Source organism: Camellia sinensis, chromosome 6, assembly GCF_055761805.1.
Source record: "Camellia sinensis isolate YWXY chromosome 6, ASM5576180v1, whole genome shotgun sequence".
Taxonomy (NCBI): Eukaryota; Viridiplantae; Streptophyta; class Magnoliopsida; order Ericales; family Theaceae; genus Camellia; species Camellia sinensis.
Window position 1 is genome coordinate 167693133 of NC_138966.1, and position 25635 is coordinate 167718767.

General features: G+C 44.5%; 1 protein-coding gene across 6 annotated transcripts in view; it reads right to left on the minus strand.

Annotated features, from left to right (window-relative positions):
- Positions 1-25635, minus strand: part of LOC114323741 (gamma-soluble NSF attachment protein) — a 99119-nt gene that overhangs the window by 72813 nt on the left and 671 nt on the right. The gene's annotated exons all lie outside the window — the stretch shown is intronic.

Sequence of the window (25635 nt, forward strand, 5' to 3'; positions counted from 1 at the left end):
TTCATTTCTATTCTATCTTTTTCTGTACTCTGTACACTACACACACTGTAGTCTGCTTTATTCTCGCTGTATACTGTACACACGGCACATACATACATTCTGCTTTACACTGACTGTATACTGCTCACATTGTACTGCACAACACACGGCTCTGCTATTTCTGCTTCATTCTGCATATTCTGCTTTATCTGACAGTCATACTGACATCTGTTTTGCAGTTGTGGGTTTACGCCTACTTTCCTAGGCTCGCACTCGTACCAGTTGCGGAGCCTCCTCCGGCCGTCCCGTTCTCGAGTCGCTTCGACGGGAGATGCACCCGGCGACCACGGGAGACATTCGGCTTCTTCCGCCGATACTTTGACACCATCACCCCGGCCGAGGTATGTTTTACTTTTAGTTTATTTAAGCTTCGCTTTCCCACTGCATACTTCAATAACAGTAGATAACAAACTGTCTGTCGCTTTCAGATCACTTGGCGGCCGTGGGCTTCCTTGCTGGCGGCGATGCGGGATCGGTTCCCTGGTGCGGAGGAGACCTCGCGTTTCCGGATCTTGCTAGAGGGCCCGGTCTGTCGGGCTTGGTACCTGGGGGAGCGTTTTCTACGTCAGACCCGGGGGTTACCTGAGCAGATAGTCCCGGCTCACCCTCCTGCAGAGATGAGGGAGACCGAGGGACTCACCCGCGAGCAGCTGGATGATTACTCCATCGGCTGGGAGGAGGCCGGCTTCCGAGGCACCGGCGACTACGGGGAGTATGTGCGGACATACTTGATGCGCCCCCTGAGTGGCCGTCGAGCAGAGGGGGTCAGGCCTGTGGCATCAGCGGCTAGAGCCGGAGCGGGAGTTGGATCTTCGAGGAGGGCCCGCGTCCGTGGCAGGGGCGGAGCTCAGGGAGGACGGGGGACTGGCTGGCCTGCCCTGCCTGCTGTACTGACCTTCCAGGGGCAGGGTGGGGCGACCTATCAGATCCCCTTCGCCCCTCCGCCGGCCGGTCACGAGTTCATCGATGTCCCCGACCTACCTCCGGTATGTATTACTGCATTGCTGTACAGTCATTTCATTTTAGTTTGATATTCCACATAATATTGATGCATCTGATACTTTTGCAGGCTTCTTCTGAGTACACCCGTCAGTCGTTGGCGATGAATGCCTCGATGATGGGGATGCTTCAGCGGACATTTGACCTCCTAGCCCTCTACAGCATACCGGTATGTTCTTCTGACACTGGCCTTAAACCGTTCATATACTGCTTTGCATAATCTGATTCGTGGCACCACACCTGATATACTGATCTCACAGCATCTGACACACTACATACACTGCATTCTGCACTGTTAAACTGCTCACGGCATCCACACACTGTACTCATACACTGCATTCTGCACTGATAAACTGCTCACGGCTTTCACATACTGTACTTATACATTGCATTCTGCACCTTTAAACTGTTCACAGTGTACTGATGCATTTCCCTTTTTATGTACTTTTTCAGCCTCCCTTCCAGATTCCCATGGCAGGAGGTGCCCCAGCGGGACCTTCTGTTCCTGCTCGAGGGAGAGACGAGGAGGGCAGGATATTTCCCCGTACCAGGGGAGGGCGTACTCATGTCGGGAGCAGCTCGCGAGCTCCAGTCCCAGACGATGACGACGACGAGGAGTCAGAGGCGGAGGCAGAGGCGGAGTCCGAGTCATCGGAGGAGGAGACCGGAGGCGGTTCTAGCTCGGGCTCTGACGACGTTGCTGATGATGCTCCTGGACCCTCGTCCAGGAAGAGGACCAGGACCGACTGACAGCCCTTGGGGTGCTTGACACAGATGCGGATTTTTTGCTATTTTTTCTTCTTTCTTGCACCTTTCTTTTTGTTGGTAGTTAGATTACCTTGTACTGCCGCAGGCAGATTTTGTTTTCTTCAAAGCTTTGTACTTGAAAAAGATTATGAAATGAACAGATTTTTTGCTTAAAAAGTGTTACATTTACATATCTTATGTATTGCATTGCATCCCATCATGTTACACCTTAATGTAAATGGAATTGACTCATTGTCTGAAAATTGAACACTTGCACTGTAATAATCAGATAACCAAACAACCAACAGCAAAATAACCCACTGCCTGATTCTGGACACACAGCCCTTACTCTGTTGGGGATTGATCTGCATACAGCCCATAGCACAGCATTCGATTCATTCTGCACACGGCAAACTTTAAACAAAATAGCCCAATCTGACAAGACGAAGCTCAAAGACGGAACCGGTTGGAACTGAATCATGCTCCAATGTAGAGAATGGCACAACACTCTGAGTGTAAACAATTTTTGAAATCGAATGAGGGTTTTCCCAACCGGGGTATTGAGTCTACGACTGAACACAACGGGGAGGACCCGAATACAGGTTCACGACCTAAACATAACGAGACACGCTCGAGAAAGACCTAAAACAAAGGTACGAGACCGACAAATCAAAAAGACACGACACACAGACGCGTTAGCGAAGATGGGGGACCTCGGACCACGAGGAGCCAGTTCAATTTGGGTATTGTTTCCCACCCCTTCTGATTTGTGATTCTCACACCACTCAACTCTCAAGCTCGGATTTTTCTCTCAAAACCCTTTTTCTCGCTTTTCTCTCAACTCACATCTCTCTATTCTTCATTCTCTCATTTTTCATCCCTCCCCGGGGTGATTGATGGATAAATAGGAAGTTGCGGGTTAAAGCTCAACATCGTTAGCTCACGGCTATTTCTTCCGGTGGGTAGAGTGCTCTTCTGGCGAGTACGTCAACGACGGGGGAAAGACAGAATGGCTGACTCAACTGTGCCCCTAGTTCATCATTTTAACCATTCTTTTCGTTTTGGTTTTCTACTAAAACAAGTTTGATCATAATGAGAGTCGGATTAATGTACTCGTTCTATTTTTGATTTGAAAATCATGCAAGTTAGGCTGTAAGCACTGAAAATTTTCCTTTTTGGGTCCAAGACAATGGTCCAGTTTTGGAAAATGAAATAGTTTTCCGAGAAAATAGTCAACCTCAGTAAAAATTTTCAAAAACCATTTTTCAAACAGTCAATGCTCAACGGGCATGGAACTTACTCTTTGAGATGCGCAACCTCGGATCGGAGGCAATGGAAAATTGCCCCTGGTTTGAAGGGGGGTGGGAGGCAACGGAAAGTTGCCCCTAGTTTGAATGGCGTCTCGTGACGGCTTGTGGCAACGGAAAGTTGCCCCTTGTTTGGATGATGCCTCAGCAGTCTGCAAACAGTCTTCATTGGCGGTGGTCGAGCTCTTGGACACAGAGACGACGAAGATGGTCACAACAAATATATGGACACAATCACCTTGGAAGGTGTTGGCGACTGGGCTTTGGGATGAAATCGAAACCATTGCATGGACTGAGACGCTATGAAAGCGTTGGGGGCTGGACTTCATGATGAAGTTGCCTACGTATCCCAAACATGGGAATCAAGCCTTACGTAGTTCCGGTTAAGGTCCACTCGGGTATTTTAACCTTCACTTTTCTTAGGCTCTCACTTTTGCCAAGGTGCCCAATGCGGGTTTTCGACCTTGCGAGCTTCTTTTTTTTTATTCTTCTTTTCTTTTGTATTTTTTGCTTCTTTTTTGTATTTTTTGTATTCTTTTTTGTATTTTTCTCTTGCTCTAACTTTTGCCTGGGCCGCCCTTCCGGGTTTTCGGCCCAGCGAGCCTCTCAAAGGGTAAAAGTGTAGCAAGTCCATGCCAAATGGTTTTTGGAGTCGAAGCCTCTCTGTGTCTAGGAGAGCGGCTGTTGCAGCGATTTGTGGGAGAATCCATCCCGGTTGCTCCACAAGCTTCTTCCGGCGAGATCTACTCTTTTTGATTCGGTTTGGGTGCCTCTTGCTCGAGGGCTGCTTCAGAATTGGTCATACAGACCTTGCATGATGTTTGACCGTTGAACTTTCTGAACATTCTGAATGGGTTCAAAGTTTGAACGGGTTGATTCTTGAGGCTGAGAGCGATCCTAAGCTGCGCAATCTCAAGAGTGGTTCCACACAGGTCTTCACAGGGCCGCGTAAAATATTTGTTTTTGAAAGTTTTTTAAGAAAGCGACAAATCGCTCGCGTCGAAGATGGTGTGGAACCAATCTGGATCAAGCCAGGGTCCTTCTCAGTACTCATGCCGACAAGCATGGTTTCATTCCTAAAAAGGCTTAGCATGCTTCTCCTTCTCTCAAATGATTAAAGTTTTACAAAACCCGAGGAATTCCTTCCTCTTCGTTTTTATCACCGCAGTGTTCAAAAGAGGTTTTTGAAAAACTTGGGTTAATACAATGAGTTTGGCGCGCAGGAGAGCAGGCGAGATGTACTATCAATCCATTCAAGTCCTCTGGCACAACTAGCCCAAAACACATGATAAGCACGGAAACATGATAGCCGCAGCCGTTTCATTCAGGTTTCTTGGATGTAACTGGCTCCACAGCAGAGACAGACTCAAAAAGATAGCAAAAAGATTAGATACAAACAGTGTTCGAGGCAACAACCCCGGAATCACTCGACATTCTATACAACAGGACTGACTCGGTAGCACAAGACAGACCCAAAAACAAAAAGACTGACTCAAAGGAAAGAGGCAGACTCAAAACAAAATTGAGAACTGACCCAAAACCCTAAGCCAGGAGCTACAAAACTGCATTTACAAATGCTCAAAAAGTGCGTGCCAAACGCCACATCTGAAATACAACGAGCGCCACCCGCAGGTGGTCCAACCCCTGATCACAAACTTGCAGTGTCCTCGAAATCCAACAGCTCAGTAGTAACGGAATTTGCCGAGGTAGGTGGAAGGATGACCTCATTATCGATCAAATCCTGCACTTCATGACGAAGGCGGAAACAACCATCGGTGCTGTGGCCGGACTGTTGGTGGTACGCACAGTATAAGGTAGCATCGTGCGTGGCGGGGAGGTTCTTCGGGAGTGGCCGAGGCTCCAGGGGTTTAAGGTGCCCCTTTTTGGCCAATATTAGAAATGCCCTAGACAAAGGCATGTAAAGGGCGTGGAAGGCTCTGCGTCCTCGAGGTAGATCCATCGTGCTTAAGCCCATGCTTTCCGGGATAAACATCTCGGGTTTGAGTATATGGGTCGGGGTGTATATACTGGGGTTGTTGGTGGGTGGCAGTGTTTGGCTGAGGTTGAGATGTGGATGAGGTACTTGGTCCTTGGGGTTTTGAGGTGGAACTATTATCCGGTTGTCAATGAGATTCTGGATCTCATGACGAAGGCGGTAGCAACCATCGGTGCCATGGCCGCGCTGTTGATGATATACACAGTATTTGCTGGGGTTATGTCTGGTAGGGAGTGGATTTGGCGAAGGTTGAGGATTAAGGGGTTTGAGGTGCCCTCTTTCCATCAGAACTTTGAATGCCCTGGTTAGGCTCATATGGAGGGGGGTGAAAAATCTACCCTGAGCTCGGGCTGAGCTGGTTATTTGTAGGCTGGCCTTGGCAAAAGGGTCGGCTATGGCGACTGTGTTGACTTCAGCAGGTTTGGAAATAGTGCTACCACCAGCATTGGTACTCTCGGCTGGGAGCCTTACGGCAACCTCGGTGGACCAATCCTCAATGTCGTGAATGGAGTTGAGGTCCTGTGCCCTTTTGAATTGCTTCTCAAGGTTCACAATTTTCACTGCAGTCGGATTGAATTCATTAACATCAGAAAAAGAAAGCCTCTCAGTAGGCTGCACCGGGGTTATGGAAACTCGAGCTTGAGTCAACCTTTCTCGGGGATCTGGACCCTGCAAATCTTCAGCTGGTAGAAGTGGGTCAAAGTTCGGCTGGGGTCCCAAAGCTGGATGTGAGGCAGATGCCCCAGATGGGCGCTGCGTTTCAATACTGGTTTCAGCCTGTATGGCAGTTCCCTGATTTAGTGCTGCTATCACGGCCATAAATTCTTCCGAACCCTGTGCCATCACGGGTCTGCTGATGATGTGACTGGTGACTGTCGGATCAGGTGAACAAAATGAACCCTATCTGGCCCTCCTTTGTCTTACCGCAGCGGAGGAACACTGATTTGCCCTTGAACTGAATTTCCGCCCTGACAAAGTCTATCGACACGGATCCAATGTACCCGGGTGATATCGGAGCCTTCTAAAGCTATAGTTCCCAGACTACCTAGCAAAAGAGAAAACAGACAGCATCTCAGCCTGATTCCATCTGAACAGATACAAGCATAGTTGAATGAGTGTGCCCTCTACTGAATTCTGCCCCAAAATTTGGCCTCAAAATCTGGGTCTGATACCCACAGGTAAAGTTGACTCCCAAATACTGATAGTAATGCCCGCAGGCCTGATGCCCAAATCCGCAAACTGGTGCCCGCAGGCCGGATGCCCAAACTCATACATTGATACATGCATTCCTGTAGAGACGCACTCTAAAGCACATAACAGATAAGTGAGAGCCAAAACACCCCTATAAAGGGGTAGGGTTTCCCTGTCCTATTTTGTCAGGAGCCAGGGTTTCACTACGCACGCGGCGGCTTCAAACATCCTATAAACGGGTAAGCAACCTGTCCTAGTTTGGAATGGTCACTATGGATCCGAATATGTACTAGGTCGAATGGTCAAAGAGGGTGCCCCGGTAAAACCGGGGTTTGTGTTCCCATACTGGCAGAGCCCACAACCGGTCAGCCTTACGGTCATGCCTTGACAAGACAAGCCTCCGGCAAACCGTTCAGGAATAGCAGATGGCAAACACGGTGTCCTAGGCGCACCAATGCAAATGCAATGCAAAGAAACACACAAGTGTAGTCAAAAACAGATATCACGAGTTCGAGTCAAGTTCTCTAAATCCCCAGCAGAGTCGCCAGAAACTGTAGACGTCCCCGAACGCTCCGGGAGGAACGAGCTCCCGTTCCGTTCATTTTGGGGTCACTACAGCTCAGGACTCTCAATTTGTCACGGTTCTGAGTCTGAACCAAAGAGTCCAAATCCGGCAAATTGTTTTGAGAAAAAAAACAGATTTTGAAAGAAGTGCCAAACATGGACTGCTTTGCCAGATACAGAGTCGCCACCTAAATATTTTATAATGGGAAATTTAGGAAACCCTGACTCGGTGCCAAAGGCCACGTGTCCGTCATCACCAAAGTTGCCTCGGCTCGGGAACTTGGGTACGATTGGGGAAGGTCACTTCGTAAGCACCCCCGCTCGCCCGATCAAAGATCGGCCTCTACTAACCATGATATCAATTTTTGAAAACATTGTGTGTTCTTATTCCGGTTATTAGCCTAGGTTACTATGTGATGCGCACAGCATATAAGTATAGACCAGGTCGCCTGGATTGGAACAAAACATTTCATGTTTATTTTTGAAAGGTGGTTTGCTACTCGCAAGTAGGCTAAAAATGCAGATTTTGCCACCCTCGGGTGGGCTTAGAAAAGATGGTTTTGCCACTATCTAGTGGGCTTAAAACAAATAGTTGATGATTTATTCCAATTCAAGCAACCCAACCTTCACCCACAGGTATTCAGGCAGTTATATCACATAAGGAAATTGCCTCATGGTAAGCATGCTATCATGGCATTCACTCACACGCATGCAAGGATGCTAAAGCATAAAGCTCACCGGGTACTCCAAGCCAAAACAAAAACTCATTAGAAATCATGCATGAATCCTAAGTATACAGAAATGCCTAATGCAACACATGCAAGAATGCAAACTATAGCAGGCTCGGCTATTCTAAACATGGTATATGGAATGCTACAACCAACACGTATTCAATTTTGAAATTGAAAAATACAATGCAGTTAGTATGATGCGCCGAGCCCGGTGCATGCAATACAGATGAATGATGCAAACATGCTGTCATACTGTATGCTAATTTAAACATGCCCTAATCTAACCATCAAAAGCGGATAAATAAAAGGGAGAAAGACGTGGGGTTGGAAGACATATAACACACACGCACACTTATTACAGTTGTGCCCTCGCGCAGAGGGTCCGAATAAACAATACAGTCCAAAATAAAAGAATATTACAGTCCAAATATTACAGTCCAAATAATATACAAATTCCTAACTAATTAACAAATCAACTGAGAAAATAAATAAAACTGGCATGCAAGCCAGGGACTGCCTTGCTTCTGATGGATGATGCATGTCCGGGTTGTATTGCGCGGAAATCCACCGGGATGCCCCAATTAGCCTCTGTTTAGCAATTATTCTTGAAACGCGTGCCAAGTCCCGAAAAGTTGCTGATTCTTCATTTTGCTGCAACAGAGAGCAGGAAAGGGGCATAGCAATGTATTTTCACAAATATATGCATGCCTCGATCCTCGTGCCACCAATCACGCATACCGAGGCATGATGGCCAAGGAGTCGAATTGCACAACTCAATATAGACTGAATGCACATGAAAACACAACAAGACCTAACTCCATCATGGATGATCCGGAGTGTCGGTGACTGGGGAATTGAGACACATTCTGTCATTCGGAGTACGAAATGCACCTCGTTTCCCGTGCCCGGGTTAACTCCTATTCCGAACACGATGCAATATGCATGACATGCATGAATGCAATCTAAGATACAACCTAGTATGCACAATGCTGTGAAAATGAGATGCCTCGAGATGCGTGCACACGGGCACGCAAACCGAGAAAATGACATACGCAATGCAAATCATATGGAAATGCGATATAGGCTTACACTAACATGAGAGAGCCTCAGCCACACTCACATAAGAGGTCGGTGGATGAAAATGAAGTGCCTCAAAATGCGTGCACACGGGCACGCAAACCGAGGCAATGGCATATGCAATGCAATGGCATAGAAATGGCATATAGAATGCAACATGGACTTATACTAACATGAGAGAGCCTCAACCACACTCACATAAGAGGCAGATAGATGAAAATAAAGTGCCTCGAAATACGTGCACACGGGCACGCAAACCGAGACAATGACATATGCAATGCAATGGCATAAAATGGCATATAGAATGCAACATGGACTTATACTAACATGAGAGAGCCTCAGCCACACTCACATAAGAGGCCGATGGATGAAAATGAAGTGCCTCGAAATGCGTGCACACGGGCACGCAAACCGAGGCAATGGCATATGCAATGCAATATGGCTAAAATGGCATATAGAATGCAACATGGACTTATACTAACATGAGAGAGCCTCAGCCACAATCACATAAGAGGCCGATGAATGAAAATGAAGTGCCTCGAAATACGTGCACACGGGCACGCAAACCGAGGTAATGACATATGCAATGCAATGGCATAAAATGGCATATAGAATGCAACATGGACTTATACTAACATGAGAGAGCCTCAGCCACACTCACATAAGAGGCCGATGGATGAAAATGAAGTGCCTCGAAATGCGTGCACACGGGCACGCAAACCGAGGCAATGGCATATGCAATGCAATATGGCTAAAATGGCATATAGAATGCAACATGGACTTATACTAACATGAGGGAGCCTCAGCCACACTCACATAAGAGGCCGATTAATGAAAATGAAGTGCCTCGAAATGCGTGCACACGGGCACGCAAACCGAGGCAATGACATATGCAATGCAATATGGCTAAAATGACATATAGAATGCAACATGGACTTATACTAACATGAGAGAGCCTCAGCCACACTCACATAAGAGGCCGGTGAATGAAAATGAAGTGCCTCGAAATGCGTACATACGGGCACGCAAACCGAGGCAATGGCATATGCAATGCAATGGCATAGAAATGGCATATAGAATGCAACATGGACTTATACTAACATGAGAGAGCCTCAGCCACACTCATATAAGAGGCCGATGGATGAAAATGAAGTACCTCGAAATGCGTGCACACGGGCACGCAAACCGAGGCAATGACATGCAATGCAATATGGCTAAAATGGCATATAGAATGCAACATGGACTTATACTAACATGAGAGAGCCTCAGCCACACTCACATAAGAGGCCGATGAATGAAAATGAAGTGCCTCGAAATGCGTGCACACGGTCACGCAAACCGAGGCAATGACATATGCAATGCAATATGGCTAAAATGGCATATAGAATGCAACATGGACTTATACTAACATAAGAGAGCCTCAGCCACACTCACATAAGAGGCTGATGGATGAAAATGAAGTGCCTCAAAATGCGTGCACACGGGTACGCAAACCGAGGCAATGACATATGCAATGCAATATGGCTAAAATGGCATATAGAATGCAACATGGACTTATACTAACATGAGGGAGCCTCAGCCACACTCACATAAGAGGCTGATTAATGAAAATGAAGTGCCTCGAAATGCGTACACACGGGCACGCAAACCGAGGCAATGACATATGCAATGCAATATGGCTAAAATGACATATAGAATGCAACATGGACTTATACTAACATGAGAGAGCCTCAGCCACACTCACATAAGAGGCCGGTGAATGAAAATGAAGTGCCTCGAAATGCGTGCATACGGGCACGCAAACCGAGGCAATGGCATATGCAATGCAATGGCATAGAAATGGCATATAGAATGCAACATGGACTTATACTAACATGAGAGAGCCTCAGCCACACTCATATAAGAGGCCGATGGATGAAAATGAAGTACCTCGAAATGCGTACACACGGGCACGCAAACCGAGGCAATGACATGCAATGCAATATGGCTAAAATGGCATATAGAATGCAACATGGACTTATACTAACATGAGAGAGCCTCAGCCACACTCACATAAGAGGCCGATGAATGAAAATGAAGTGCCTCGAAATGCGTGCACACGGTCACGCAAACCGAGGCAATGACATATGCAATGCAATATGGCTAAAATGGCATATAGAATGCAACATGGACTTATACTAACATAAGAGAGCCTCAGCCACACTCACATAAGAGGCCGATGGATGAAAATGAAGTGCCTCAAAATGCGTGCACACGGGCACGCAAACCGAGGCAATGACATATGCAATGCAATATGGCTAAAATGGCATATAGAATGCAACATGGACTTATACTAACATGAGAGAGCCTCAGCCACACTCATATAAGAGGCCGATGGATGAAAATGAAGTGCCTCGAAATGCGTGCACACGGGCACGCAAACCGAGGCAATGACATATGCAATGCAATATGGCTAAAATGGCATATAGAATGCAACATGGACTTATACTAACATGAGAGAGCCTCAGCCACACTCACATAAGAGGCCGATGAATGAAAATGAAGTGCCTCGAAATGCGTGCACACGGGCACGCAAACCGAGGCAATGGCATATGCAATGCAATATCATGGAAAATGATATGCAAACATGCCAATGGGATTTCAGCACTGAAATATGGGGGAAAACAGCCCCGAAATGAGGCGAAAACACACCCGATGCATGGAATCTCTCCCGAAATGCAAAATTAGGCACCCGAAATGGCCTGTAGCTATACCGAACATGCATAATTGGTACATGGAATGAAAATACAGAAGCAAGGTAGCCCCAAAATAAGCATTTTACCAGTACGAATCATGGCCAAACAGCAGGCAAAGATAGGGCAAAATTAGCATGCGAAAATGGCCCTAAACATGAGATTATGAAGCAACTCACAGCTGCAAACTCCAAATGGGTTAGGACCCTTCAACAACATTGAATAGGGACCAAAAATAAGCATATTTACAGAACTGTAAAAACCCTAAAAACAAATGTAGATATGGCTAAGCTCTTATGCAAGAAAAAGGGCCAAAAGGTGGCCAAAGAGGCAAGTGGTATATGCAAAGCCCAAACTGAAAAATTCCCTTCTACAACATTGAAGAGGGACCAAAAATAAGCATATTTACAGAACTATAAAAACCCCAAAACAGTATACAAACATGCTATAAATGCAATGCAAAATGAGGCTCAAAAGAGGCTATAATACAAAGTGTGCAAAATATTCAACAAACGGCCAAAGACCCTTAATGAAACATGAAGAATGGGCCAAAATAAGACTATTTTCAGAACTGTAAAATGGCCAAAAACAAAAGCATGATAGGCTAACAAAGCATGCAAAAATGGGGACCAAAGAGAGGATATAACATGAAGTGGCACATGGAGGTCCTAAACACTGATGAGCCCTTCTTCAATGTTGAAGAGGGGCTCAAAATAAGCCTATTTTTAGTTCTGTAAAACGCCCAAAAATGGAAGCACACTAGGCTAATAAATCATGCAAGAAAATTGACATACAAGGGGATATTGAAGCAAGTGCAATATGGGGGCCTCAAACAGGGTTGAGCCCTTAATGAAACAAGAAAATGAGCTCAAAAAAATGACCTTTTCAGTTTTGGTCGGAGCTCAAATATACAAGAAAGAGAGGCTAAGAAATGTTGCAAAAATGAGCTAGAAAAGAGGGAAAGTGAACTTACCCTTGAAGACTTGACTTTGGTTGCCTCTTGGCTTGAGTTTGTGGCTCCTTAGGCCTTGGAGAACACCTTCAATCTTCTGGAATGGAGGATGGAAGGGTGGGGGGTGGTGGTGTAGAAGGAATGGTGATGTAGGACTTGGAAGTTTTTCAAGGAAATGAGAGAGATGAAGAGGGATTCTTGTATTCAAGCTTGAAGAGCAAATTTTCTAACCCCTAAAACCAATGCTTGCAGCTGGTTATAAGGACCAAAAGGAGGGGGAGCATGGAAGGAAAGGGTGGGGGAAAAGGACCAAGGCTTCCCCCCACAAAATATCCCCCGGATTGAGATATTTTCTGGGGGAAACAGCTATACAGCTGTAAAGTTCAAGTTGAGAGGATCATGGCCGGCCAGTTCAAAAGGGAGAAAAAGGTCAACCATCAGGTAAGTGGCCGACCGGCCAGAAAAAGTGGCCGGCCGGCTAGTTCAAAGGGAAAAAAAGTGGCCGGACACCTCCTAGGATGAAGCCCCAGAAGTTAGCTTTCCAATGGCGCAAACCTTGCATTAAAATTCCTCCTGTAGAAAAAGTTATGCCCTTTTCCGTGAAGCCGCGCAGATTCGGTCCAACCGGACTTCAACCAACCACATCTCCCCCCCCCGGACTTGGACTTGGGAGATTCTTGAGTGCAAAATGAAGCCCCGGAAGTAAGCTTTCCAATGGTGGTAGCCTCATATCTTAATTCCTCTTGTGCAAAGAGTTACGCCCGTTTCGGTGAAGCCGCGCAGATTTTTCTCCTTCCCAGATTCATGCTGAACCACTTTTGACCAAAAAGAAGTTGGCTTTTCAGAAAAATTACTGGCCTCCCACCCTCCTACAAGCTTTCTAACAGTGAAAATAAGGTCTCCACCAAAAATGAGCCCAAACCGATGCAAAATGAAGGTTCGGGGGCCGAAACGGGCAGCCCGAGGCCCCGAAAACTGGCTGTTAGGCACCGGGAGTGGTGTTCGACCACGAAGTGGGTCTCTCAGACCTCAGTGTCCCTCAAAAGGGAGTAAATAAGATGCATACCAAAAACCGGAGCAATAGGAGATGATTAAGCGGTTCCGAACCGAGGCACACGGCCTGACGGCTCCGAAAACCGGGAACCGGGCTCCGAAATGGGAAAAATGGCCTACAGCCACAAAATGTAGCCCACGGCCACTGAGAGATGGTCTACGGGACCTCTCCCTCCCCTCAGGAAAAGAAACAGAGAAAATCGAGCCTGGTTCGCAAATTGAAGCAAAGCACAAAAGAGTCCGGAAGTCCGGAGGCAAGGCTCGCAGCCGAGACTCTAAAACTTCTAGACGAGCACGATATGCAGTATCACCAAGTGCTCAACTGGTGATGTCTGAGTCTTTAAGGTCGGTCAAAAATGGGGTGTCTACAGCTGCGTGTTCACCTTCAATTCGAGCTGCGTGTTCGGAAAATCAAAAGTTTGGGCTGCGTGTTCAACTTTCAATCAGAGTGGGCTGCGTGTTCACCTTCAATTCGAGCTGCGTGTTCGGAAAATCAAAAGTTTGGGCTGCGTGTTCAACTTTCAATCAGAGTGGGCTGCGTGTTCACCTTCAATTCGAGCTGCGTGTTCGGAAAATCAAAAGTTTGGGCTGCGTGTTCACCTTCAATTCGAGCTGCGTGTTCGGAAAATCAAAAGTTTGGGCTGCGTGTTCACCTTCAATTCGAGCTGCGTGTTCGGAAAATCAGAGTTTGGGCTGCGTGTTCCACTCTCAATCAGTGTGGGCTGTGTGTTCACCATCAATTTGGACTGTTTGTTCAGAAAATCAATGTTTGGGCTGCGTGTTCAACTCTCGATCAGTGTGGGCTGCGTGATCACGACAAAGAGTATGAGCTGCGTGTTCAGAAATTCAAGTATTTGAGCTGTGTGTTCAAAAGTGCAAACCGAAAGGAGCTGTGTGCCCCAGAAATGAGCTGTGTGCCCAAAAATGAGCTGTGTGCCCGAAAGAGCTGTGTGCCCAGACTAAACAAAGTGTTGTGTTGTGAGCTGTGTGCCAATTGAATGGAATGCTGTGTTGTAAGCTGTGTGCTAAGCCTTGCATTGTGCATGCATCTCCCCGCGCTATTTCGCGCACCTCAATCGCACTGTCCTGTGTACTCACCTCGTCTAGGAAACCTCAAATCCTCCGGTCTAAGGAGACCTTAAATCCTGCATCATCATTCGCGCCTTTTCGCGCATCGCACTTGCATTTCATCGCACTATCTTGTGCGCTCCCGGTCTAGGAGACCTTAAATCCTCTAAAGGTGCAATTCCTTTGGTGTTTGTCGTGCCCGAACGACTTCCGGTGGTTTGGTATAGCCACCTGCCTGTGTTCGCGGTGAGTTCCTAGGAGACCAACTGAGACGGTGGAAACTAGAGTTCGAATGGCTTATGCCTAGAACGCAAAGGTTCGGGATTTCCGAGACTAAAGTCTGGTTTAAATACCCAGGGGTGTATCCTCGGCTTGAAATCTGTATGGTAGCCCCATAGATTGAGATAGCATTTGTATGCACCTCAATTCTGGATACTGATCCAACCTAGTCTGTCACCCTGTTGAAGAATAGGAAAAGCTGCGATCGTAGTCAGGGAGAAAAGTAGTACTTGTGGTTCAACCAAGAAGAAGCGAGAGATCCCCAGCACCATCAGGCACGATATTGTATGTACGGTTCATTTGAGGCTGGTGCGACCAGGCGAATCGCGCAGGTATCGTATCTTCTCCGTGTAAGACGCGACGAGGATTGAATGATTCTCTGCATTCTTAACTGCATAAATTGTAGTTGTTGCTTTGCATTCTTGCTTAAAATTGTTGCATCTACTTGCGAATACTTGCTTCATAACGGCTTGCTGCATTTGCATGATCATAAGTTATGTTCGGCTTCTTGCATTATCATTTGCATTTTGCCCCTGCCTGCGGGCATGCCTGCGGGCACATGCCTGCGGGCACCTTTCTTCGCTATTTTGTATGTTTGTCTAAGTCTTCGGCCTTGTCAAAAATGGGTCGTCTCTAGGCTTTGACATTCACTCCCGTCACTTATGACTTTCGAGTTCTGTCAAAGAGGGGCAACTGTAGACACCCCATTTTTGACCGACCTTAAGACTTAGACGTCACCAGTTGAGCGCTCGGTGATACTACATATTATGCTCATTCAGAAGCCTCAGAGTCTCGGCTGTGAACCCTGCCTCCGGACTTCCGAACCCTCTTCTGTGCCTTGCCTCGGTTTGCGAACCAGGCTCAATTTTCTCTGTTTCTTTTCCTGAGGGGAGGGAGAGGTCCCGTAGGCCATCTCTCAGTGGCCGTGGGCTACATTTTGTGGCTGTAGGCCATTTTTTCCATTTCGGAGCCCGGTTCCCGGTTTTCGGAGCTGTCAGGCCGTGTGCCTCAGTTCGGGACCGCTTAACCATCTCCTATCACTCCAATTTTTGGCATACATCTTATTTTCTCCCTTTTGAGGGACACTGGGGTCAGAGAAACCCACTTCGTGGCCGAACGCCACTTTTGGTGCTTAGCAGCCCATTTTCGAGACCCCAAACTGCGTGTTTTGGCCCCCGAGCATTCGTTTTGCATCGATTTTCGTTCATTTCTGGCAGGTACCTCTGTTTTATCACCAGGAAGGTCACTGGAGGGTGGGAGGCCAACAATTATCTTGGCAACCAGTTATATTCCATTTTCGCCCTCCGGCACCCGTTTTTCTCACTTCCGAGCCAATGTTGAACACCTTGGGGCCACTTTCTTCAACCCCAAACCACATATTTGTGTTGTACACACATGGGAGGATCCTAATATAATATGGCCGGCCAGAAATTCCATTTGACCCTTTTGAACCCCTCTTAAAAATGGCCTATTCTCTCTCCTGTTTTACAATTTCCAAATTCGAACCACAGGGTTGTGATGAGGGGACCTGGGAGGCCACCTTTTTGTGGTGGCCGGCCATAAAATCAACTTGACCTTTTTGACCCCTAGCCAGCCGGCTAGGGGGGGTGGCTGGCCGGCCACCTGCAACTCCAAAAGGTGGCCGGCCATGATCCTCACAATTGGCACTTTACAGCTGTATAGCTGTTGTCCCCCAGAAATATCTAAATCCGGGGGACACCTTTTGGGGAAAAGCCTTGGTCCTTTTCCCCCACCCTTTCCCTCCATGCTCCCCCTCTCCTTGGTCCATATAACCAGCTGCCAACATTGGTTTTAGGGGTTAGAAAAATTGCTTCAAGCATATACATACATATCTCCATCCATCTCTCTCATTTTCCTTGGAAACTCCTAAGTTCTACCTCATTTCTTCACCACCACCAAGCACCACCACCACTACTCCATTTCCAGCAGCTTGAGGGGCTTTCCAGCAGCTAGGAGGTATCACTTCTCAAGCCAAGAAGCAACCAAAGACTTGTCTCCAATGGTGAGTTTCATTTCCCCCTTTTTGGTCCATTTCTTGTGTCATTCTTAAGCCATATATGCTGCTTGTTTTGAGCTCTGGCCCTAACTAAAAGTGGCCTTCTTTTGAGCTCTTTTTCACTTTTTCTTAAGGGCTCAACACTGTTTGAGGCCCCCATATTGCACTTGCTTCAATATCCTCCTTGAATGCCATTTTCTTGCATGATATTTTTAGCCTATATGTGATCTGTTTTGGAGCATGATGTAAACTATAAATAGGGTTATTTTGAGCCCCTCTTCAACATTGAAGAAGGGCTCATTACTGTTTGGGACCTCCATCTGCCACTTCATGTTATATCCCTCTTTGGTCCCCTTTTCTTGCATGCTTTGGCAGCCCATTGTGCTTCTGTTTTTGGCCTTTTTATAGTACTGAAAATAGTCTTATTTTGGCCCATTATTCATATTTCATTAAGGGTCTTTGGCCATTTGTGGAATATTTTGTAGACTTTGTGTTATAGCCTCTTTTTGAGCCTCATCTTGCATGACATTTTGAGTGTATTTATGTTTGTTTTTGGGGTTTTTACAGTTCTGTAAATATGCATATTTTTGGTCCCTCTTCAGTGTTGTAGAATGGAATTTTTCAGTTTGGACTTTGTGTCTACCACTTGCTTCTTTGGCTACCTTTTGGCCCATTTTCTTGCATAAGAGCTTAGCCATATCTATGTTTGTTTTTGGGGTTTTTACAGTTCTGTAAAGTGGCTTATTTTGGGCCCCTCTTCAATGTTGTTGAAGGGCCCTAACCTGTTTGAGGTCAGCAGCTGTGAGTTGCTTCATAACCTCATATTTAGGGCCATTTTTGCATGCTATTTTTGCCCTATTTGTGTTTGCTGTTTGGCCATGCTTTAAACTGTAAAAATGCTTGTCTAGGGCCTGCCTTGCTTCTGTCTTTTCATCTGATGTTCGAATTATGCATGCATTGCATAGCCATAGGCCATTTCATGCGCTAAATTTCATGTTTCGGGAGAAATTCCATGCATCGGGTGTCATTTCGCCTTATTCCGGGGCTGTTTTTCCCCACATTTCAGTGCTGAAATTCCATTAGCATGTTTGCACATCATTTTCCATGCCATTGCATTGCATATGCCATTGCCTCGGTTTGCGTATCCGTGTGCACGCATTTCGAGGCGCTTCATTTTCATCCATCGGCCTCTTATGTGAGTGTGGCTGAGGCTCTCTCATGTCAGTATAAGTCCATGTTGCATTCTATATGCCATTTTAGCCATGTTGCATTGCATACGCCATTGCCTCGGTTTGCGTGCCCGTGTGCACGCATTTCGAGGCATCTCATTTTCACAACATAATGCATACTAGGCTGTATCTTAGTTGCATTCATGCATGTCATGCATATTGCATTGCGTTCGGAATAGGAGTTAGCCCGGGTGCGGGAAACGAGGTGCATTCCGTACTCCGTGTGACGGAATGTGCCTCAATTCCCTAATCACCGACACTCTGGATTACCCATGATGGAGTTAGGTTTTGTTGTGTTTATACGTGCATTCATTCTATATTGAGTTGCACATTTCGACTCCTCTGCCATCATGCATCGATATGCGTGATTGGTGGCACGAGGATCGAGGCATGCATATATCTGTGAAAATACATTGCTATGCCCCTTTCCTGCTCTCTGTTGCAGCAAATGAAGAATCAGCAAACTTCCGGAGTTTGGCACGCTTTCCAAAAAAAATCACAAAACAGAGGCTAATCGGGGCATCCCAGTGGATTTCCGCGCAAGGCAGCCCAGACATGCATCATTCATCAGAAGCAAAGCAGTCCCTGGCTTGCACGCCAGTTTTACAGCTTTCTTAGTTAATTTGATTAATTAATTAGGAATTTGTATATTATTTGGACTGTAATATTCTTTTATTCGGGACTGTATATTTATTCGGACCCTCTGTGCTAGGGCATAATTGTAATAAGTGTGGGTGAGTGTGATGTATGTCTTCCAACCCCACGTCTTTCTTCCCTTTTATTTACCTGCTTATGATGGTTAGATTAGGGCATATTTCGATTAGCATACAGTATGACAGCATGTTTGCGTCATTCATCTGTTTTGCATGCACCGGGCTCGGCGCATCATACTAACTGCATTTGTATTTCAATTACAAGTTGAATACATGTTAGCTGTAGCATTCCACATGCCATGTTTAGAATAGCCGAGCCTGCTATAGTTTGCATTCTTGCATGTGTTGCATTAGGCATTTCTGTATACTTAGGATCGTGCATGATTTCTAATGTAGTTTCTGTTTTTGGCTTGGAGTACTCGGTAAGTTTTATGCTTTAGCATCCTTGCATGCGTGTGAGTGACTGCCATGATAGCATGCTTACCATGAGGCTAATTGCTTATGTGATATATCTGCCTGGATGCCTGTGGGTGAAGGTTGGGTTATTTGAATTGGAACAATTCATCAAATGTGTGTTTTAAGCCCACTAGATAGTGGCAAAATCATGTTTTTCTAAGCCCACCCGAGGGTGGCAAATCCACGTCTTAGCTTACCTGCGGGTAGCACCATCAAACCATTTTCAAACAAACAAACATGAAATGTTTTGTTCCAATTCAGGCGATCCAGTCTATACTTATATGCTGTGCGCATCACATAGTAATCTAGGCTAATAACCGGAATAAGAACGCACAATGTTTTCAAAAATAGATATCACGGTTAGTAGAGGCCGATCTTTGATCGGGCGAGCGGGGGTGCTCATGAAGTGACCTTCCCCAATCGTACCCAAGTCCCCGAGCCGAGGCAACTTTGGTAATGACGGACACGTGGCCTTTGGCACCAAGTCAGGGTTTCCTAAATTTCCCATTAAAAAAACATTTAGGTGGCGACTCTGTATCTGGCAAAGCAGTCCATGTTTGGCACTTCTTTCAAAAAATCTATTTTTCTCAAAAACGATTTGCCGGATTTGGACTCTTTGGTTCAGATTTAGAACCGTGACAATTTGAGAGTCCTGAGCTGTAGTGACCCCAATAATGAACAGAACGGGAGCTCGTTCCTTCCGGGGCGTTCGGGGACGTCTACACTTGCCAACTGGAATCAACTTTGACTTTGCCAAATTGATCCGAAGACCTAACACTGCCTCGAAGCACAACAAAACACACCTCAAATGGCTCAGCTGGTCCGCCTCATCCCCACAAAAATAAAGGGCGTCATCCACATATAGAAGATAGGAAACCCCAAGAGAATCTGAAGGCATTGACCATATAGTAAAACCCTCCAACAATCCTCCCTGCGCCGCTCAAACCAACAACCTACTCAAGGCCTCCATATTAAAATAATAAACAACAAAGGGGACAATGGATCACCTTGACGCAAACCCTAATAAGTCTTGAAAAAGACCGCCCGCTAGGGTTGTTCACGGGTCAAACCGGGTCGGGTTCTCTATTCACTCGTCACTTGACTTGATCACTTCGAATTGGAGAATCCATCTTCTGATTACGTTCAATTAACTGCTCGAAACTAGCCACTGCGGGTTGAAGATTTAGCAGTTACGTTTCGGTCGAAACTGTAACAGATCTCCTCTTCAAGCACAGACCTCCACCAAGTAGATTTAAGAGAGGGATGAGATAAATGGGAGGATTTAGAGAGAGATTTGAGAAGGAGAGAGATTAAAGAGGAATAGAGAGAAGGAGATGAGGGCCATCGCCAAGAGAAAGATCAGCAACCATCGCCGGAGATGGTCAAAATTGAGGATGAGCCACTGCCGATGCAAGAGATAAGGGGGACGATCTCATTAGTTTGAGAAAAATATCAAGGAGAGCACAAAAACCACTGCTTTGTGATTAGATATGAGAAAGCAAAGAGACTGATATGAGAGAGTGAGCATAGAGTCTTAAAGCATTAATTGATCTCTGCAAAAGAGAAAAGTCATAATGACTGCTTATAACTACGAGAGAGAAAAAGTAGTTGAATTGACAAGGCATAATAAGAGATAAGGTGTGATCATTTAACATCCTATCATAAGGTGCCAAGCATATATGGAGAGTTTCAATAGAGAAGAGATTAAGTCTCAAAAAATCAAACATATTTTTGACATCCAATCCTAAAAAGCCAAGCATACTTTATATTATACATTCGGACAGATCAGGTGTAGTGAATATTTTTTCCAAGAAGACTGAACACCGACCAATCTATTAAAAAATTTAACATTTTCAAACCAACGACCAACCATACAAGATGCGAAATCAACCATGACTCAATGGCTCGAGTCAGTTACAGTCGGTTTATTCGGATTTTATGGGTTTGTGAACAGCCCTACCGCTGGTGTCCCATTGACCAAAACAAACATCTGCACTGTTAAGATGCAGAAATGAATCCACCATCTCCACGGCTCCCCAAAGCCCATTATATCCATCATGGATAGTAAGAAATCGCAATTAACATTCTCATATGCCTTCTCAATATCCAGTTTGCAAATCACATCTGCCCACCCTTGCCAAATACGTGAATCCACACACTTATTAGCCAGTAAAATTGCATCCAAAATCTGGCGACCTCATACAAAAGTACTCAGGAACTTAGACACCATCCCCTGGAAAACAACTCTAAGCCTATTAGCCAAGACTTTGGCCAACAACTTATACACACTCTCAAGTAGGCTAATGGGTCTAAAATCACAGATGTCCTCTGCCACCCCGTGGAACTCAGACACCACCCCCTGCAGAACAACTCTAAGCCTATTAGCCAAGACTTTGGCCAACAACTTCTACACACTCCCAAGTAGGCTAATCGGTCTAAAATAACATATGTCCTCTGCCACCCCTTCTTCAAAATCAATGCAATGAATGTTGCATTAAAACTCTTCTCAAACTACCCAGACTGAAAACACTACACCATTATAGTCATCACATCTGCCTTCACCACAACCCAACAATGTTGTAGGAAAGCCAATCTAAAGCGATTTGGGCTTGGGGCAATATCGCCATTCATACCTTTTAATGCCCCAAAAACCTCCTCTTCGAAAAACACTTGCTACAATGCCTACCGATCAATCTCCAAGATCACATTAAACTGAACCCTATCCAGTCTCGGACGCCATACCCCCTCTGCCTAATGGAACAATCTTTGATAAAACCCCAACAATCCCTCCCCCAATCTCCTTCTTTGACATCAAATCCACCCAATCCACCCGTATCTTACCTAGATGGTTCACCCTACGATGGGCATTGGCCATTCAACGAAAAAATCTCATGTTACGATCACCCTCTTTCAACTAAAGACACCTAGACTTTTGTTGAAAGCTAATTTCTTCCATCCGGGCAAGATGACCATAATCCCCCCTTACATGATCCTTAATTAGGATATCATCCCCATTCAACCCCCATCAACTTCTTGAGCATCTAGGGACTGGAGCACTACCAAAACTTCCGCCTTCCGACCTTTTAGGGTTTAGGGTTTATCTTATATCCTACTTTTGCGCCCCAAATTTGGGTACTTTGTCGCAAGGAGGCTAAGTTGACCACATTGGTATCTTTAAAGTTTAGTTGCATTGCATGGGGAAGGCTTAACACAGAACTATCTAGGACATGTGAGATACCATCCCAAACGTGGCATGCAGGTTATAGAGCAAGCGGCGACCATTAGCTCTCTAACAAGTAATAGAGAGATACTCTTTTAACTCTGAGTTTATAAGCTTCATTCTTAGTTAGATTAGACAACGATCGACCTTTGTGTAAAACAAGACACCATACAGTCATCTTTGGGTGGTAGGATCGCAACTCTTAATAGAATAATGATTGAACATTAAGAGAGAAAAGCCTATGTAGTGATAGGTGTCACTAAGGAAGGAGTGTGATGCTCTCAAAAGATTTGTGAGTATCACCATCCACTTTACTCGAGTTGGAAGCCAGAGAAATAAATCACGTCACTGACCATAGCAAGTGTACACGAAAACAACACAATGATCGCAAAAAACAAAATACACATCCCCATGATCAGTGATGCGACTTGATATTTAAGCTCTCTAACTCGATTGCGAAGGAAGTGTGAACTGCTCAAATCTTCTGAGTCTAACTGAGTTGAGGAGCTTAAGCAGTAGGTTGAATCGTCGACTATAGAGAAAACCAAAAAAAAAAAAAAAAAAACAGCTACACAATGGCTAAATGACTATAAAAACATAGTATACCTCTCCATAGTCAGTGATGCAACTTACTGCTCAAGATCAACACCTGAACTAGTCACCAAAATCTGAGAGTATCACACTCACTCTTTAGCCGACAACTATCTACTTAGATTATCTCTTTCAACAATCAATTTGGCTATTGCTCTTTCAGGAGTAGTAATCAAGTTACCCAATGGTGTTTCCATTGTGGCTCGATCAACAAAATGCTCACTTGTTGTCTAGTCCAATCGAAAACATAGTTCATCTACTAGAGACAATAGAGTATCTCTCATCCCAACCAAAAAAATCCATGGTCGCCTCTTTTTCTCCAATCTTCTTGATGTGATCAACGAGGGAGCATTCCATGTCTCGCACAATGCTAAGCACCTAGAATTGAGATAAAAATCGCAAAAGTATGAAACTAACTATGGGTAGGACTCTCGAACGTAACAAATATATTTTATCCTGACATAAGAAGAGCAATTCAATTGTCCAACAGTATTAAAGGTCATATTAATCTTCAAATCAGCACATCCAAGTTTGAAGTTAAACGAAAATCACTCCCAAACACGACACCTCAACTTACACATTGCTAGTGCTCTAGTAAAGCAAAAACAACAAAACCAAAGTAATTCTAAACTACACTCTCTTTGGTCCACGATTGCATTTAGCATATGCAAGAAGCTTTCAAACCACAAGATTACCCTAGTAGATGAGTTATAATCTTGTGAGGGATTCTAGAGACTATAAACCACAAGATTACCAGTATTTACTCCGCTTGTTTTTCCCATTGCTTCCTTTTTAATTACAATTACAATAGAACCTTTTGTAATCAACACAATCAAATTCACTGTTCCTATTTTTTATTCCTTAACAATAATTCTCTCTCGATTTACCTTCTCACTTGTGTCTCGCTCCTTCCTTGAAGACACCAATAACTATCCATTCATAACTAAAATCATTAAAACATAATGCAATTGCTTATCCATCCTATCAAACTAATTCATTATATTCATATATTCCTTATTCTTCTCAGTGCCTATTATCTTCTTCCACATTTCTTTACTTATTTAATTTTTCTTAATAATTTTATTTCAAATCAATTGCTCACATGCACTCTTGTACATATAATTTAACCACCCAAACATGTCATCTTATCATGTGATATTCAATATACCATTACTATCGACACTCCAAACCAATATACTCAAATTCTATTATATGCTATCAATATTACTTCACCCACCAAAATATAATAATTTAATAATGTATTACTTTGTGTCAGGATATCACACTCTCCCTCTTAAAAATTCCGTTCTCGAAATACCATCCTTAATACCTTGAAACTCAATAACCATGCTTCCATTGCACACTCAAATAAAAACTATTAACTTTTTATGTTTAAGAAACTCGAATAATCACTTTCTCATATTTAAAGTTCAATACCCATGCAAGATGACCACTCTCAAAACTTCGGAGTCATACCTATCTGATAAACATGCTTCTAACTTCTATCTTCTTAGACCTCAAGTACACGGGGTTTAGGGAAGTTTTAAGAATATCATAGCGTAATAGGTCATGTTTAGTCAAACTAACATCAATGTTATTAATCCTGCACACATGTAACTAAACAACTCCACAATTATTCCTCAATCCAGTATCAAAATATTATTGATAAGTGAGTGCACCAAACTAACAATTAAAATATCTATTACATTAACCAAGTTCATTATCAATTTTTTGTTATCTGAATATCCCATAAGTCATTCGCCTTAAATTATCCTAGTTTTTCATATGCTAACTTGTCACTCTTTGTGTAATTAAATGCGATAGGTGCACCAAGGCGCCAAGGTCTCCTGGGGCCTAGGCTCAAGGCACAAGCTTCACCGAAGTGAGGTGCACCTTGTACGAAAAAAAAAAAAAAAAAAAATTAATACAAGTAAATAATTTAGAATTCAACATAAACAAAATGAAATGTTAAACATCTAGTGTTTTTTGGAGATTAGGAATTAGGGCTAATTTTTCTTCTATCATTGATTTGGGGTTAAATACCTAATGTATTGGCATCTGTAATAAGAGTGGGAATCTTCTGTAGCTGCACCATATTAAATCAATTGTTGGATTTTAAACAAAACCAATTAAAGTAACAATAAAAAAAGTCCCCAAGATGCAAGTCTTGGGCCAATCAGGCACCTTATCACAATCGTCTAGCTTAGAACACTACAAGGCAGAACCCTTGGGACTAAACGGGACTTGGGCCTAGGGGCGCCTTATCGAAGTCGCCTGGCCTGGAACACTACAAGGCGCAAATCTTGGGCCTGGATAGGGCCTAGGCCTAGGAGCATGCCTAGGCACGCTTTTACACTTAATGAATTAATACAACTAAATCTTTAAAGTAAAAATTACCCAATCACTTCATATACCAAGTTCGAACAACGGATTGTAATTATTACTGAATCCAAAATCGACAATAACATAATTGCACCAAAACCATGAGTTTTCTCTGTAAAGAATTAACAACATCATTCTCCAATGAGGAATTGTCATCATGTCCTACCTAGTAGATCCCACTCACCAGATATAATAAGACAACAATCACAACACTAAATACAAACACTGTACATCTACATTTGAACGATGAACTAACGTCTACCACTCTTCTACTTGTCAAACATCAATTAATCCAGGTTCAATGATTTACCAAAATCTCACAGATGAGCAAGCTCCCAAATCAAAGGTATAC